Genomic DNA, 17,142 nt, shown 5'->3' on the forward strand with positions numbered 1-17,142 from the left:
CGTATAAGTCTTGGTCAATTTAATGAGGGGCAGGACAGGCCTAAGCCTTGTGACACCACAACTGGTTACAAAAATACCTACTTTCATAAAAGACCTTGATATTTTGCTATTATTCAATTCAGAAAATTTCACCTTCAAAACTTTCTGGCATGCTTTGGGAATCCCTACATATGTAGAAATCACATTTATAACATACTACCTACAATTTCTTTCATTTGCTAACTGTCCAGCTCATTGTTAAAATGATGATTGTGTCTCTGTGTCCCCTAGTTTTTGTGCACATTTAGTTAAATTTCTAGCAATTGTGTCATAAGTATGTAATTGGTAAAATAATTTACATTTTCTAAGTAATGAGGAAATGAATACTAAAATATACACAGTTGTATGTGCAGCTTATTGTTACCTTAATTCGGCTACTAATCTTTGGTTACTGACAATCAGTCATATTTATTGTAATAAGCTTGGTGCTGGTACTATGATTATAAGGATCCTTGGCCTAGGACACTTACAATGTAGCTCAAGGTCTAGGTCAGAGTACTGAAGATTAGCAGCAGACTTAAGGCAACCATAAGCTGCACATACAGTTTTGTACACTATAGTATTTATTTCTTAGTTACTGCAAAAGTCTACATTATTTTACAGATCATAGTGACATATGATTGCTTCAAATATGAAACCAGCCTCACCATTATAGTGGAACCTCAATTTTACATTCTCCAATTTTATGTGTTTAGCAATTCTACATCATAAATCTGTAGCCCCTATGACAAACCCATAAGATAAATGCTAAAAATTCACCGACTTTTCATTTATTCCTAGTAAGGTTTACCTGAATTCTAAGTTCTTACTCAGTGTCTCACTTGAGTTCATCCTGTTCTCTTCCTACTGACATCTGATGTGACTGGAAAAGTTGTAAGTGACTCAAAATAAATAGTTCACACCAGGAGTGGTGGCAGAGTTAAGGAAGTATTTTAAACCATTGTGAAGAGGGAGATGTGAAAGGAAATGCTGACGTAATCCAAGATAAGTGTTGCCAACCCCAAATTGCAACATTTAGATTCTCCACACAGTTATGATACAACTACTGCTAGGTTGCAGCAGTAAGACAGTCAAAACGAAGTGTTCCAGATGGAGCCAATATGTGATGAAGGGGCCCAGACACGACTTTTTCTTGTGGCACTTACAACTCAGTCTCATCTTTTTGTATGTATTTCTGATGTACTGTATTCAGCTACAATATCAGTTGTCAACCTTTCAAATTCAAAAATTGAGTCTCTAAGAATATGTTCAGTCATAATTGAGGAAACATTGCCCATTTCCACCTAGTGAACTCATATTGGCCACCAATTTGTTAAAGTCATCCAATAGTCAGCGCAGCCACCACATCACATTAACATGTGAAATGAGCTCACCTACTGAGAGGGGGAGTGGCCCTTCAGTGACAGGAGTGCAGATAGGTGTGAAAGCATTTTGTGGAGTGCTGAAAATATACTGTTCATGCAGATGATGTACTATGACAGATGTCACATGGAAATTGAGCAAGGATTTTGTGATAGCACATTTTAAAGACTTTTGTGTTCCAATCTGACATAGTACACTATTCATGTATATACTTTACAACACACACTGTAGATTGTAAAGATTGCCAGCAGTGATAGAAGGCAAGCGAAACCGTAGCACCTGAGCTTTCTTTCAAATTTAGATTTTACACAGTGAACAGAAATTCACTGAGTCAACTTCTAATGAGCTTGTAATGTCACTTGGGGAAGTAAACTCATTTTTCACATGTTTCTCTCATCAAGCCTAAAATAACACTTTAACAGTGGTTAGCATATGTAGTGGAGCTCATAATAAAAGCATTAAACAATTACAGCAATGGTTACAAAGTATGTCACTAAGCATATGTCTGCATTTATGCTTCTGGTTTAACCATTTAGCTACTGTTATATTTTTGGTTTAGTTCAATATGTTCATCAATTTTTGCTTTTTTCTGGATGAGTACAAAGGATGATCTCTCAAAAATGCATGTTTTGAATATATAATCTGTAGTCATAACATGTCAGAAAACAGCTCGATTACCTTGTACCCACATATCAATCTCCATTTTTTGGTGAGTGTTTATTTGCTGTTACACATTTCTGATTTTTTAATAACTGATGAAATTCATTACCACAAATTATTGTATAAATGTAGTACTGTACATTAAAATTCCCTTCATTTACACAGATTTTATACAAAGTATTGGAGAGGATTGCAATTTTTAATCATATGCCAATTAGGTTTGTTTTCACTCATATTTTTGGGGAGTTTTATATTTCCTTTACTTCAGCATTTTTTCTCAATTTTGCATTTTTTTAAGTTTGGACCACACAAAAAAGTAAAATAGGGGTTCCACTGTAGTACCCTCTCAAAATTTAATGTAGGACATAGGCTTCAAGCTAAAGAGTGTCGCTATGATTTTGGCAAAATTGTCAGAATGCTACAGGAAGGTAATCTCATGGTGTGTGTTAGGCCTAAATATTTAATAAAAGATTCTTGTATTATGACAATAAGAATAGTGTAATATTTATAATGCAGGATTCTGATATAAATGTAATTCATAAACCCAAGAGTACATCACAGATACAATACGAATATTAAATAAAGTTTTTTTTTTTTTTTTTTCTTTTTTTGGTGGCGCACAACTTCAATGGTCATTAGCGCCCAGACTACGTTAAGAATGCACCGCAAGGCACAAGTTTAAAACAACTACTAAAAGGGAAAACACGATAAAAGACAGACTGACAGGCATAGGATTAAAAAAACAGCATAATCAAATGTCCTTAGAGAGGTTTGTCAAATTGATAAAACGTAGAACGCGAGCAGCTGCTCATGGGTCATCCACTAAAATGGCATCTAGAGTACATGGCAGGCCAAGATCAAGACGCAGTGTGTTAAAATCTGGACAGGACGTTAAAATGTGGCGGACCGTCAGCAATTGCCCACATGGGTAGAACGGCACCGGCGCAGCCGTCAGCAGATGGCGATGGCTGAACCGGCAGTGTCCAATGCGTAACCGGGCCAAAACGACCTCCTCCCGCCGAGAAGGGTGGGAGGAGGACGTCCAAGCCGCGGGAAGAGGTTTCAAGGCCCGAAGCTTGTTGTCCGTAAGTGCAGCCCAATCGGCATGCCACAGCGATAAAATGCGCTGACAAATTACCCTGCTACAATCTGACGAAGGTACACAACAAGAAGCTGTCCAAGGCTGGAGGACCGCAGCCTTGGCCGCGGCATCTGCAGCTTCGTTCCCAGGGATACCAACATGGCCAGGAACCCACATAAAGCTAACCGGAGAACCGACGTCCACCAGCTGCTGAAGAGAGCGTTGGATCCGGTGCACGAAAGGGTGAACCGGATACGGATCACTGAGGCTCTGGATGGCGCTGAGGGAATCGGTGCAGATGACATAAGCAGAATGTCGGTGGCGGCAGATGTAAAGAACAGCCTGGTAGAGGGCAAAGAGCTCAGCTGTGAAGGCCGAACAATGGCCATGGAGCCGGTATTTGAAACTTTGTGCCCCGACAATAAAGGAACACCCGACCACGTCATTGGTCTTTGAGCCATCTGTATAAATGAAGGTCATATTAATGAACTTCGAACGAAGTTTAACAAAACGGGAGTGGTAGACCGTACCGGGGGTAACCTCTTTTGGGAGCGAGCTGAGGTCAAGGTGAACGCGAACCTGAGCCTGGAGCCAAGGTGGCGTGTGGCTCTCACCCACTCAATAGGTTGCAGGGAGTGAAAAATTAAGGTGTTGAAGGAGGCGACGAAAGCGAACTCCAGGGGGTAGCAGGGCAGAGACATACAACCCGTATTGACGGTCGAGAGAGTCATCAAAAAAGGAACGATAAGATGGGTGGTCGGGCATTGACAGTAGCCGACAGGCATACCGACAAAGCAGTATATCGCGCCGGTAGGCGAGTGGCAATTCGCCAGCGTCAGCATGAAGACTCTCTTCGGGATTAGTATAAAACGCTCCGATCGCAAGTCGTAAACCCCGATGTTGTATGGAGTTGAGGCGGCGTAAGATGGATGGCCGTGCAGAGGAGTATACGAAGCTCCCATAATCCAGCTTGGAGCGGATGATCGACCGATATAGACGAAGTAGGACAGTTCGAATCGCTCCCCACGACATACCACTGAGAACACGGAGGACATTTACAGAACGGGTACAACGGGCAGCCAAATATGACACATGTGGAGACCAGCTAAGTTTCCTGTCAAATGTAAGACCTAAAAATTTTGTTGTCTCCACGAATGGGAGAGCAACGGGACCGAGTCGTAAGGACGGAGGGAGAAACTCTTTGTAGCGCCAGAAGTTAATACAGACCGTCTTCTCAGCAGAAAAACGGAAGCCATTGGCGACACTCCAGGAGTAAAGACGGTCAAGAGAACGCTGAAGACAGCGCTCCAGGACACGTGTACGCTGCGCGCTGCAATAGATGGTAAAATCGTCCACGAAAAGGGAGCCTGATACATCAGCTGGGAGGCAATCCATTATTGGATTGATCGCTATGGCAAAGAGAGCGACGCTCAAAACTGAGCCCTGTGGCACCCCATTCTCCTGGTGAAAGGTGTCTGACAGGACAGAACCCACACGTACCCTGAACTGTCAATCCATTAAAAAGGAACGAATAAAAAGAGGGAGGCGACCACGAAGACCCCATGTATGCATGGTGCAGAGAATGCCCGCCCTCCAACAGGTGTCGTAAGCCTTCTCCAAATCAAAGAACACAGCCGAGGTCGGGTGCTTCCGCAAGAAGTTATTCATAATGAAGGTCGACAGGGTAACCAGATGGTCAACAGCAGAGCGGCGCCTATGAATTCCACATTGTACATTGGTAAGTAGGCGTCGAGACTCGAGCAGCCAAACCAAACGAGAGTTAACCATTCACTCCATCACTTTACAGACACAGCTGGTAAGCGAGATGGGTCGATAACTGGAAGGCAAGTGCTTGTCCTTCCCCGGTTTAGGAATCAGGACAACAATAGACTCGCGCCAGCATGCGGGAACATGTCCCTCAGTCCAGATGCGATTGTAAGTATGAAGAAGAAAACCTTTACCCGCAGGAGAAAGGTTCTTCAGCATCTGAATATGAATAGAATCAGGCCCTGGAGCGGAGGACCATGACCGGGCAAGTGCGTTTTCGAGTTCCCGCATGGTGAATGGGGCATTATAACTTTCACGATTCGAGGAGCGGAAGTTAGGTGGCCTAGCCCCCTCTGCCTGTTTGCGGGGGAGGAAGGCAGGGTGGTAATGAGCGGAGCTCGAAACCTCTGCGAAAAAGCGGCCGAAGGCATTGGAGACATCCTCCGGGGCCACAAGGACGTCATTCACGACCATCAAGCCAGAAACTGGTGAGTGGACCTTAGTGTCAGATAGCCGGCGCGGGCTACCCCAGACAACAGAAGAAGGAGTAAAACTGTTGAAGGTGCTTGTGAAAGCAGCCCAGCTGGCTTTCTTGCTTTCTTTAATAATACGACGACACTGTGCACGTAATCGTTTATAAGTGATACAATTCGCCACTGTAGGGTGGCGTTTAAAGGTGCGTAAAGCACGTCGACGAGCACGTAAAGCGTCTCTACATGCTGCGGTCCATCAGGGGACCGGTACGCGACGTGGAGAAGAAGTAGTGTGAGGGATGGAATATTCAGCAGCAGTGAGAATGACTTCCGTGAGGTGTGCGATCTGACGATCGCAGCTTGTGAAGGTTTGATCCTGAAAGGTCGCCCTGGAAGAGAAGAGCCCCCAGCCTGCTTTGGAGATGTTCCAACTAGATGAGCACGGGGAGGGGGTATGCTGCAGGAGATGGATAACACACGGGAAGTGGTCGCTCGAATATGTATCAGAAAGTGCATACCACTCAAACCGGCGTGCAAGTTGGGTAGTACATATAGAGTGGTCTAAATGGGAATAGGTGTGAGATGTGTCCGAAAGAAAAGTAGGGGCGCCAGTATTGAGGCAGACAAGATTGAGCTGGTTGAAAAGGTCTGCTAACAGGGAGCCCCTCGGGCAGGATGCCGGAGAGCCCCAAAGGGGATGGTGGGCATTGAAGTCTCCAGTTAACAAAAATGGGGCAGGTAGCTGAGCAATAAGCTGCATCATGTCTGCCCTGGTAACGGCAGATGACGATGGAGTGTAGACGGTACAAATGGAAAATGTAAAAGTGGGGAGAGTAATGTGGATGGCAACTGCCTGCAGGCCGGTGTGCAATGTGATGGGATCGTAGTAAATATCATCCCGGACCAGCAACATAACCCCTCCATGAGCCGGAATACCTACCATAGGGGGTAGGTCAAAACGCACAGAGGTGTAGTGTGCCAAGGCAATTTGATCGCATGGGCGTAGTTTCGTTTCCTGGAGGGCTACGACGAGCGGACGGTAGGAAGTCTGCACGGGACGGTTCCTTCTTGAAGGCCCATGCATCTGACTTCTGGGTCTTCGTCTTAGCAGAAGCTGATGAAGGGGCTGGTGTCTGTGGGGTGATGGGAGGAAGAGGAGACGTCGACCGCGCGATCTTAGCACTGGCTGAACGGACGACCGTGGTGCTGAAGGTCAGATCGCATGTCTGGGTTGCCACCTCCCTGGTAGTCCGAGGAGAGGCGAGGACAGTACTGTATTTCCCCGCTGGGAGCAGCGTGGGCTTCCTACTAGCCAATAGCTTGCAAGCAGCCGAGGTGGACACTTTCTCTTTGACCCGAATTTCTTGGATACAGCGTTCTTCCTTATAGACAGGACAGTCGCGGGAGGATGCGGCATGGTCACCCTGACAGTTCACACAATGAGGAGACGGAGGTGGACAGTCACCCTCATGGGCATCCCTGCCACAAGTGACACATTTAGCCGCATTGGAACAAGACTGTCGAGTGTGATTGAAACGCTGACACTGGTAGCAGCGCGTAGGTGTCGGGACAAAGGGGCGAACAGAAATAACCTCGTAGCCCGCCTTGATGCGCGATGGCAGTTTAACACTATCAAAGGTCAAGAAAAGTGTCCGGGTCGGTACAAGGTCATTGTTGACCTTTTTCATGACCCTATGGACAGCCGTCATGCCCTGCTCAGCGAGGAAAGATTGAATCTCCTCGTCAGTCAATCCGTCGAGGGATCTAGTATAGACCACACCACGAGACGAATTCAAAGTTCGGTGAGCCTCCACCCGGACATGGAACGTGTACAGGAGTGTGGCCCGAAGCAGTTTTTGTGCCTGAAAGGCGCTCTCAGTTTCTAGTAATAAGGTACTGTTACGCAACCTGGTACAAGATTTGACAGATCCGGCTATGGCATCTACGCCCTTCTGGATAACGAAAGGGTTGACAGAGGAAAAATCCTTTCCGTCCTCAGATCGAGAAAAGACGAGGAGCTGTGGGGCAGGCGGTAGTACTTTTGTCACTGGTGGCTGGTCAAGTTTCCGTTTTTGGGCAGAAGTCGAGAGAGATGGAGTGAAATCCATTGCAGAGGAATCCCCCATGATTGCCAGCGTCTCCGATGGCGCGCTCCTTCCTTGTGGGGACCCTCTCAGAGGGCACTCCCGCCTTAGGTGAATGTTTACACCTCAGGTCACACCTCCCGAGAAACAGACGGAGGGACCAATCGGCATGGTCAGAAGGTATCAGCTCAGGCAATCACCCCTCCCTGGGCCTGGCCTTTACCAGGGGGTACGTGCGTGCCTTACATGTCTACCCAGGGCGGGGAATTACGCGTTACCCCGTCACCGGCTACGTGTGCGAACGCGTGGGTCGGCCTTCAGGTGCGCACAGGGAGGAAGGAAGAAGAGGAAAAAGGAGAGAGAGAGAGGGAGGGAGAGAGAGGACAGACTGTCTCAAACGCCGAGGCGGAGACCAGAGAAGGCAAGGAGAAGAAGGCAATGAGAAGGCAAGGAGAAGAAGACAAGGGAAAGAGTAAGGAAGACAGTGAGGTGGAGAAGAGCAAAGAAAGGAACCAACCAAAGGAAGGAAGAAACGAGAAGTGAAAAAGCAAAATGACCGCAAATAGAGGTCGTGGAACCGTCCGTCTCCGGACGCAGGCGCTAACTATCCCCTTGAGGGTGAGGGACTCGTTTTAGTCGCCTCTTACGACAGGCAGGAATACCTCGGGCCTATTCTAACCCCCAGACCCGCAGGGGGGGAAAGTTTTTTGCTGTTCATGCCAACTGATTCAGGATGTGCAAACAGGGTATCACTGCAGTTATATAGATAATGCAACTAATATAACTTGTAAATACATTTGCATTCTCGGAAATGATGTCTAATGGTAATAAACCAACTACAATTTTACTCATACAGTGATGATACATTGATGGAAAGATAAAAATAAAAAAAATAGAAGATAAATTTTATCTTTAATTTAATATTAGTATATGTTTTTACTACAAACTGTTTTATAAAAGAATTTCATATTATATTGCTAGCCTTCATTGTGTAGGGGCTTGTTTCACACTTTCCTACCACAAAATTGTTCATTGTCATCCTTTGCATGTGGTGAAACGAATCAATATGTCAAATCCCATTTCATAATTCTGTAAATGTTGACAGTGTACCTTTCCCCTACAGCTTCTATTACATATATTGTGTGGTATAACTCTGTAATTTATTTGTCATTATTACATAACAGAATGTTTCCTATTTTTATCTGACAGAGTTCCATGACACTTCACAGCACACTGCTTCTCCTTTGTATACAATTTGAGTAAATTTTTCTGTTATGATTGCTTGGCATATACTACTTTGATGTTACATTCCTTCTGTTAATTCCTATGTTAACAAGTCCGACCCTGTTAAATTAGTTGATGTGAAGCAGTGCAGACCACCATCTAGTGGTCCCTCTCAGTAATCACTTCCACTGAACTCCAAATCCAGTTCACAATTACTGTCTCAGTCAATATGGCATTATACCACAAAGAGACAAGATGTGGTCCATATCTGTCTGGTTCATGCTACTCATACTCCAAGCTGTGCATGCATTACGATAGCACGCCTGGCATGTCATTGTAATACCTCAATGTTCTTATGGTATGTTCTTATTTAAATTTTACTTATTCGAGGTATTCATCATCAAATTTTGACTTTGGATTGTATCCATATAAGCATAATTTTATTAGAGTTGTTATATTACAGCATACTGTATAGTCCTACATTGTTCGATGTAACTATCACTGTCCAGTTCAACGGGTATGCAATGTTTGTCGTTAAGCTGTTGTGTATGCCCACTTTATTTTTATGACTGCAAGCCTGTAACCTTGGCATATTTTCTTTTTATAGATTTGAAAGTGCAATATTTATTGCTGAAACTAGGAATCTAATTTCTGTGTTATTGTTGTTGTTTTCAGTCCAGAGACTGGTTTGATCCAGCTCTCCATGCCACTCTATCCTGTGCAAGCTGTTTGATCTCCGATTAACTACTACAACCTACATCCTGAATCTGTCTAGTGTATTCATGCCTTGGTCTCCCTTTATGATTTTTACCCTCTGCACTTACCTCAGATACTAAATTGATAATCCCTTGATGTCTCAATGTGTCCTACCAATCGATCCCTTCTTCTAGTCAAGTTATGCCTCAAATTCCTCTTCTCCCCAATTCTATTCAGTACCACCTCATTAGTTACATGATCTACCCATCTAATCTTCAGCATTCTCCTGTATCAACACATTTCTAGAGCTTCTATTCTCTTGTTGTCTAAACTATTTATCATCCATGTTTCACTCCTGTACATGGCTACACTCCATGCAAATACTTGTGGAAAAGGCTTCCTGAGACTTAAATCTATATTCGATGTTAAAAAATTTCTCTTCTTCAGACACTTTCCTTGCCATTGCCAGTCTGCATTTTATATTTTTTCTACTTCGACTATCATCAGTTATTTTGCTGTCCAAATAGCAAAACTCATCTATTACTTTGTCTCATTTCCTAATGTAATTCCCTCAGCATCACCTGACTTACTTCGACTACAATCCATTATCCTCGTTTTGCTTTCGTTGATGATCATCTTATAGCCTCCTTTCAAGACACTGTCCATTCCATTTAACTGCTCCTCCATGTCCTTTGCTGTCTGACATAATTACAATGTCATCAGCAAACCTCATAGTTTTTATTTCTTCTCCATGAATTTTAATTCCTACTCCAAATTTTTCTTCCATTTCCTTTACTGCTTGCTAAATATAGAGATTGAATAACATTGGGGATAGGCTACAACCCTGTCTCACTCCCTTCTCAATCACTGCTTCCCTTTCATACCCCTTGATTCTTATAACTGCCATCTGGTTTCTGTACAAATTGTAAATAGCCTTTTGCTCCCTGTATTTTACCCCTGCCACCTTCAGGATTTGAAAGAGAGTATTCCATTCAACATTGTCAAAAGCTTTCTCCAAGTCTACAAATGCTAGAAATGTAGGGTTGCCTTTCCTTAATCTACCTTCTAAGGCAAGTCATAGGGTCAGTATTGCCTCACACGGTGCAACATTTCTACGAAATCCAAAATGATCTTCCCAAAGATCGGCTTCTGCTAGTTTTTCCATTTGTCTGTAAGGAATTCGTGTTATTATTTTGCAGCCATGACTTATTACAGTAATTTTCACAACTGTCAACACTTGCTTTCTTTGGGATTGGAATAATTATATTCTTCTTGAAGTCTGAGGGTATTTCACCTGTCTCATACATCTTGCTCACCAGATAGAGTTTTGTCAGGACTGGCTCTCCCAAGGCTATCAGTAGTCCCGGGACCTTGTTTCATCATAGGTCTTTCAGTGCTCTGTCAAACTCTTCACGCAGTATCACATCTCCCATTTCATCTTCACCTATGTCCTCTTCCATTTCCATAATATTGCCCTCAAGTACATCACCCTTGTATGGACCCTCTATATACTACTTCCACCTTTCTGCCTTCCCTTTTTTGCTTAGAACTGGTTTTTCATCTGAGCTCTTGATATTCATACAAGTGGTTCTCTTTTCTCCAAAGGTCTCTCTAATTTTCTTGTAGGCAGTATCTATCTTACCCCTACTGATATATGCCTCTACATCTCACATTTGTCCTTGCTTCATCTACTGCATTTTTATATTTTGTCCTTTCATGAATTAAATTCAATCTTTCTACTGTTACCCAAGTATTTCTACCAGACCTCTCTTTCTAACTACTTTATCCTCTGCTGTCTTCACAATTTCAGCTCTCAAAGATACCCATTCTTCTTCTACTACTGTATTTCTTTCCCCCGTTCTTGTCAATCATTCCCTAATACTCTCTCTACAACACTCTATAAGCTCTGGTTCTTCCAGTTTATCCAGGTCCCAATCTCCTTAAATTCCCACCTTTTTGCAGTTTTAATCTACAGTTCATAACCAACAGATTGTGGCCACAGTCCACATCTGCCCCCTGAAAATGTCTTACAACTTAAAACGTGGTTCCTAAATCTGTATCTTACCATTATATAATCGATCTGAATCCTTCCAGTGTCTCCAGGCCTCTTCACATATACGACTTTCTTTCATGATTCTTAAACTAAGTATTAGCTGTGATTAAGTTAAGCTCTGTGCAAAATTCTACTAGGTGGCTTCCTCTTTCATTCCTTACCCCCATTCTATATTCACCTACTACTATTCCTTCTCTTCCTTTTCCTACTATCTAATTGCAGTCCCCCATGACTATTAAATTTTCATTTCCCTTCACTATCTGAATAATTTCTCTTATCCTCATCGTACATTTCTTCAATCTCTTTGTCATCTGCGGAGCTAGTTGGCAGATAAACTTTTACTACTGTGGTAGGTGTGGGCTTCGTGTCTAGCTTTGCTACAATAATGCATTCACTATGCTGTCCACAGTAGCTTACCCACGCTCCTATTTTTTTATTCTTTAGTAAACTTACTCCTGCATTACCCCTATTTGATTTGGTATTTATAACCTTGTATTCATCTGACCAGAAGTCAGGTTCCTCCTGCTACCAAACTTCACTAATTCCCACTATATCTAGCTTTAGGCTGTGCATTTCCCTTTTTAAATTTTGCGACCTACCTACCCGATTAAGGAATTGGGCATTCCACGCTCCAATCCAGAGGACACCAGTTTTCTTTCTCCTCATAACAAGAATTATGTTTTAATGTAAATAAATTGGTTTTTCACAAGAACACGACAGTACATCCTTTACATTGTATAAGTCATTCAGTCCGTGCCAAGTTATCAGACTCCACCTATCAGTAAGGCTCAGTACAGTAACTATATCTGTAGAAGTCAAGGCTGAATAGAGGTAGAGTGCAGTTACTGTACAATGAGCTCAAACCTCACTTTGTCAGTGAGAATTCCAGGGTAAAGGTGTAGATCTGTCAAAACAATTGTAAGTGAAGTGCTGATCCATGATATACTGTATTAACAGTCTAAATTCATGAATAGAAGTTGAACATTGCAGTTTTACTTGTATCAATAAAAGTGAAAAGACTGCAAATTAATTTATACAGGTCAGTTTAATTTCAGACCCACCAATGAAAGTGTGCAATCACTGCAAAAGGAAATAAAATTTTTAAGCTATTCAGTATTACCAAAGTAGACATATAAAATGTAGTCCATCTAATCAAAGTTACCATTCCCGTCTCATTTCATTTCTTTTTTATTAATATATACATAACTTTATTGGAATGATGAATTCAGATCATATTTGTACTAATTTTTCTTGTGTTTCTGGACATAGTGTGGCATCCAGGCACATTTAGAAGTAGACTCAACTATCAGACAAAGTCCACCAAATTTAAAAATGCATACATATGGCCACAGCCATCTCTTGATACTGAGACAGTACGCAGAGGCAACATTGGCAGAGAGAGAGAGAGAGAGAGAGAGAGAGAGAGAGAGAGAGAGAGAGAGAGAGAGAGAGAGAGAGAGTGTTTTCCCTAAAAGTGATGAAGGACTTTATGTGACAACTTAGTCTGCTTTTAAATGTTTTTATCTGTTGCTCAATGCCGCCTATACATTGTAAGTAGCAATCAATTCTAATTCATATCATTGTTATTCCAGCTCATTTTCCATTATTTGAAAAGGCATATTTTATTGTTAAGTGTCTACATCTATGTACATATTCCTCAAGCCAAGCCATCATACAGTGCATGGCAGAGGTAGTTTTCCATTCCGCTCGCAAAGAGTGCAAAGGAAAAGCAACTGCATTCATGCGAGCCCTAATTTCTCTCATTATTTCCATGATCTTTATATGAAATGTAAATTGGCAGCGAATTGTTCTGCTGTCAGTCCCAGATGCTGATTCTCTGAATTTCCTCAACTGTGGCTCACAAAAGTAATGTCTTACCTCCACGGATTCTCATCTGAGTTTACAAAGCACCTCCATAATACTTTTGTGCTGACTGAACCTACTAGTAACAAATCTAGCAGCTCAACTCTGAAATGCTTCAATGTCTTCCTTTAATCTGACCTAGTGAGGAATCCAAATACTCTAGGAGTGCTCAAGAATGGGTTGCATTAGCATTATATACATCGTCTCCTTTATAGAAGAAGTACACTTTCCCAAAATTCTACCTACAGTCAACCTGACATGCTTGTTCCATTTCACATCAATTTGCAATGCTAAGCCTAAATATTTAATCACTGGTGACTGTCAAGTAGCATATTACTAATGCCATATTCAAACATTACTGGGTTGCTTTTCCAACTCATCCCAAGTGACTTTAATTTTTCTACATTGAGAGCGAGCTGCTATTCCTAACACCAGTTAGAAATTCTGTGAGTATTTTTGTACCCTCCTTCAGTCGATCAATGATGACATCTTCCCATACCCTATAGCGTAACCAGCAAACAGCCATAAACTGCTGCTCACCCTGTCCATCAGATCGTTTGTGTATAAAGAGAAAAATGGAGGTCTTGCCCCCCCCCCCTCCCTTCCCGGGGCACTCTTGACATTACCCTCATTTCTGATGAACACTCACTGTCGAGTACAACATACTGGGTTCTGGTGCTTAAGAAGTCTTCGAGCCACTTGGGTAACTGGGAACCTCATCCATACGTCTGGATCAAAATTGGAATTATATTAATACCGTCAGCTGCACACGGGCATTGATATAGATCAACGGGGATAGGTGAAAATGTGTGCCCCGACTGGGACTCGAACCCGGGATCTCCTGCTTACATGGCAGATGCTCTATCCATCTGAGCCACCAAGGACACAGATGATAGTGCGACTGCATGAACTATCTCACGCACGCCTCCCGTGAGAGACACATTCTCACCTTGTATGTCCACACACTACATTCGTAGTGTCCCACCCCAACACAGTCATTACTCGTGGAAGACAGACTTCCAAGTTCCGTAAGAGTTCGGGGAATGTGTGTGCATCCGCACAGAATAAGGTCATGGTCGGTATCACCAGAACAGACACCATATCCATGGAAGTATACGTCTGGATCTTCAGCAACAGTCTGCGGCAGGGTACTGTGTCAAATGCTTTTGAGAAATCTATGCCTATTGCCCTTCATCCATGGTTCACACATACGAGAAAAGGACAAGCCAAGGTTCACACAACTGATGCTCTCTCAATCCATGTTTATTTATGGACAAACTTTTCAGCCTGAAGGAAGTTTGTTACATTCGAACGTGGAATGCAATTGGATATTTTGCAACATATCATTGCAAGGACATTGGTCTGTAATTATGTAGCTCCGTTCTTTTACCTTTTTTATGTACAGGAGTCACCTGCACCATTCTCTAGTCACTTGGGACTCTGCACTGGGTGAGAGATTCAAGCTAAGTAAGAGGTTAATGCTGCACAGTACTCCATGTAAAAACCAAATTGGGATTCCATCTGGACTTGGTGACTTACTTTCTTTCAGCTCATTCAGATGGTTCTCTCTACAACAGAGATGCCGATTTCTATGTCCTCCATGCAGGAGTTTGTGTGACAGTAGTAGTTGGGCATGCATGTTTTATTATGCAAAAAATATCAATCAACAGAAATATGCATATCTAACATACCATGTGCAAGTCCAAAGCCTGCAGTCAAAAGATTGATTGTGTGTTGGTTGGTTGGTTACTTCAGGGGATGTGACCAAACAGCGAAGTCTTCAGTCCCATTGGATTAGGGAAGAATCGGGAAGGAAGTTTGATGTGCCCTTACAAATTAATCATCCTGGTTTGCCTGAAGGATTTAGGGAAATCACAGAAAACCTAAATCAGAATGGTTGGACACAGGTTTCAACTGTCATCCTCCCAAATGCGAGTCCAGTGTGCTAATCACTGCACCACCTCACTCAGTAAGAAGGATGTACATTATTTTGTTGCATCCAGTCTCATGTTGTACACCCATTTGCCAACACATTATATTCATGTACAGCTGAGCTTGTGAATACAGATGATACCCTACCACTTGGAACCACACTGTGTGGCCATAGCCAGCATTACAGGGTTAATGGTCATACACTACATGGAGGGTTCTGTTTAATAGTCCTGGGTGGGGGGTGGGGGGCAGTTAAGTTAAAATGCAGGCAACTATCAAACTAATGAAGCAGCTCAGTTATGTGCGTTTTGACATTAGAGACATTCCTCATTGAGGTCGCCTAAAGACAGGTGTGTTGGCTTATTTTGAATCTCTTCACTGCTTGCTGTCATGTGGAATTACCTTCTGGGGCAGTGCAACAAATGCAAATAAATGTTTATTTGTCAGAAGCCAAAAGTAAAAATAGAGTGCACAGCACATAACCACACTTTTTTTAAGAGCCTCTTTAATAATCATTCCATTCTTCTCAGTACATAATACTTTTTGTTGCTGTCAATAATAACCATTTCACTCGACTCAGTGACGAACACAGTCACAGTATAAGACACTAATTTCGATGTGGACTTTGCCTCCTTGTCTGTGATTCAGAGTGGAGTTACATATTCTGGCATCAACATATCCAACAAGCTCCATCTAAGAAAGTCAGACACAAGGAATCCCAACCAGATCAAAACACTGTTAGCAACTGTTTCTACTAATTATCAGAATATCTAGATGAAAGAACTGAGAAGTTATGTGATGTACACAGCAAGCAGCATTGTTTGCTGCAAAGATTTACGACAAAAAGCAATGTGCAACAATAATGGAAATTTCTGGATGGCAAAATATATAACATAAGGGTAAGGCAACACCTATAGCAGACCAAAGCATTGAGCACAGAAATGTAAAAGAAAACAGCATGCACAATAGCTGTTGAGCATTCTTTTTCTAGTAAAGTTACACACATTCACACACAGAAGCACACACGATCCAAAGCCACAGTCCTATGGCCACTGCAAAAAACAGGACTATTTATAAAAGTATTTCCTTTGAAAAATACTATTGTAATAATCAAGAAAATATTTAGTTGTCAATAACAGCTAGCCAATATAACTGAGGAGAGAGCAGTAATTCTTTCTCACTTAACTTATTAAATATAGCCGTCATAAGCATGAACATCTTTAAGCAGTATAGTGAATTTACTGTTAATAGAGTACACATATAAGAAGTACGCATATTAAGAAAATGATTTTGTTGTCTTTTGTTAATGCAGACCTTGACCCATTCCACATCTTTTAATGTTATCCTTATTGATAGGATCTACAGAACATCTTGAATAGATGAATTAATGGACATCAGCATCCCCTATGTTTGCAATTGTCCCTATTTTGTTGTATTTTTATAATTGCATTTTATAGTCATCAAAGAATTTTTGAACAGTGTGATCCCTGTAAACCATGCTGTATTGTCCTCTTTACTTGCCATACTGTCCACCTCTGTAGCATAGCGGTAGCATTACTACCTACCACGCAGGGGCCCGGGTTCAATTCCCAGCAGGGGACTGGGTGTTGTGTGTCCATCATCATTTTCATCATCATTGACTCGCAAGTCACCGAAGTGGCGCCAAATAAAAAGGACTTGCAATACAGCAGCTAAACTCCCCCCCCGAATGGGGCCTCCCGGCCAACAATGCCATACGATCATTTCATTTCTTACCATACTCTATTCTAATTCGTATTACCCATCTATTCCTCAATGTCATATTGGAACTGCATTATCCAATTTTCTGAGGAAACAATTATCAAAGATTTGGGAGAAACGTTGTTAGAAATGCATTAAATTTAGATTTCAGATATGTGTAACATCGCC

Source organism: Schistocerca americana, chromosome 6 (assembly GCF_021461395.2).
Source record: "Schistocerca americana isolate TAMUIC-IGC-003095 chromosome 6, iqSchAmer2.1, whole genome shotgun sequence".
Classification (NCBI taxonomy): Eukaryota; Metazoa; Arthropoda; class Insecta; order Orthoptera; family Acrididae; genus Schistocerca; species Schistocerca americana.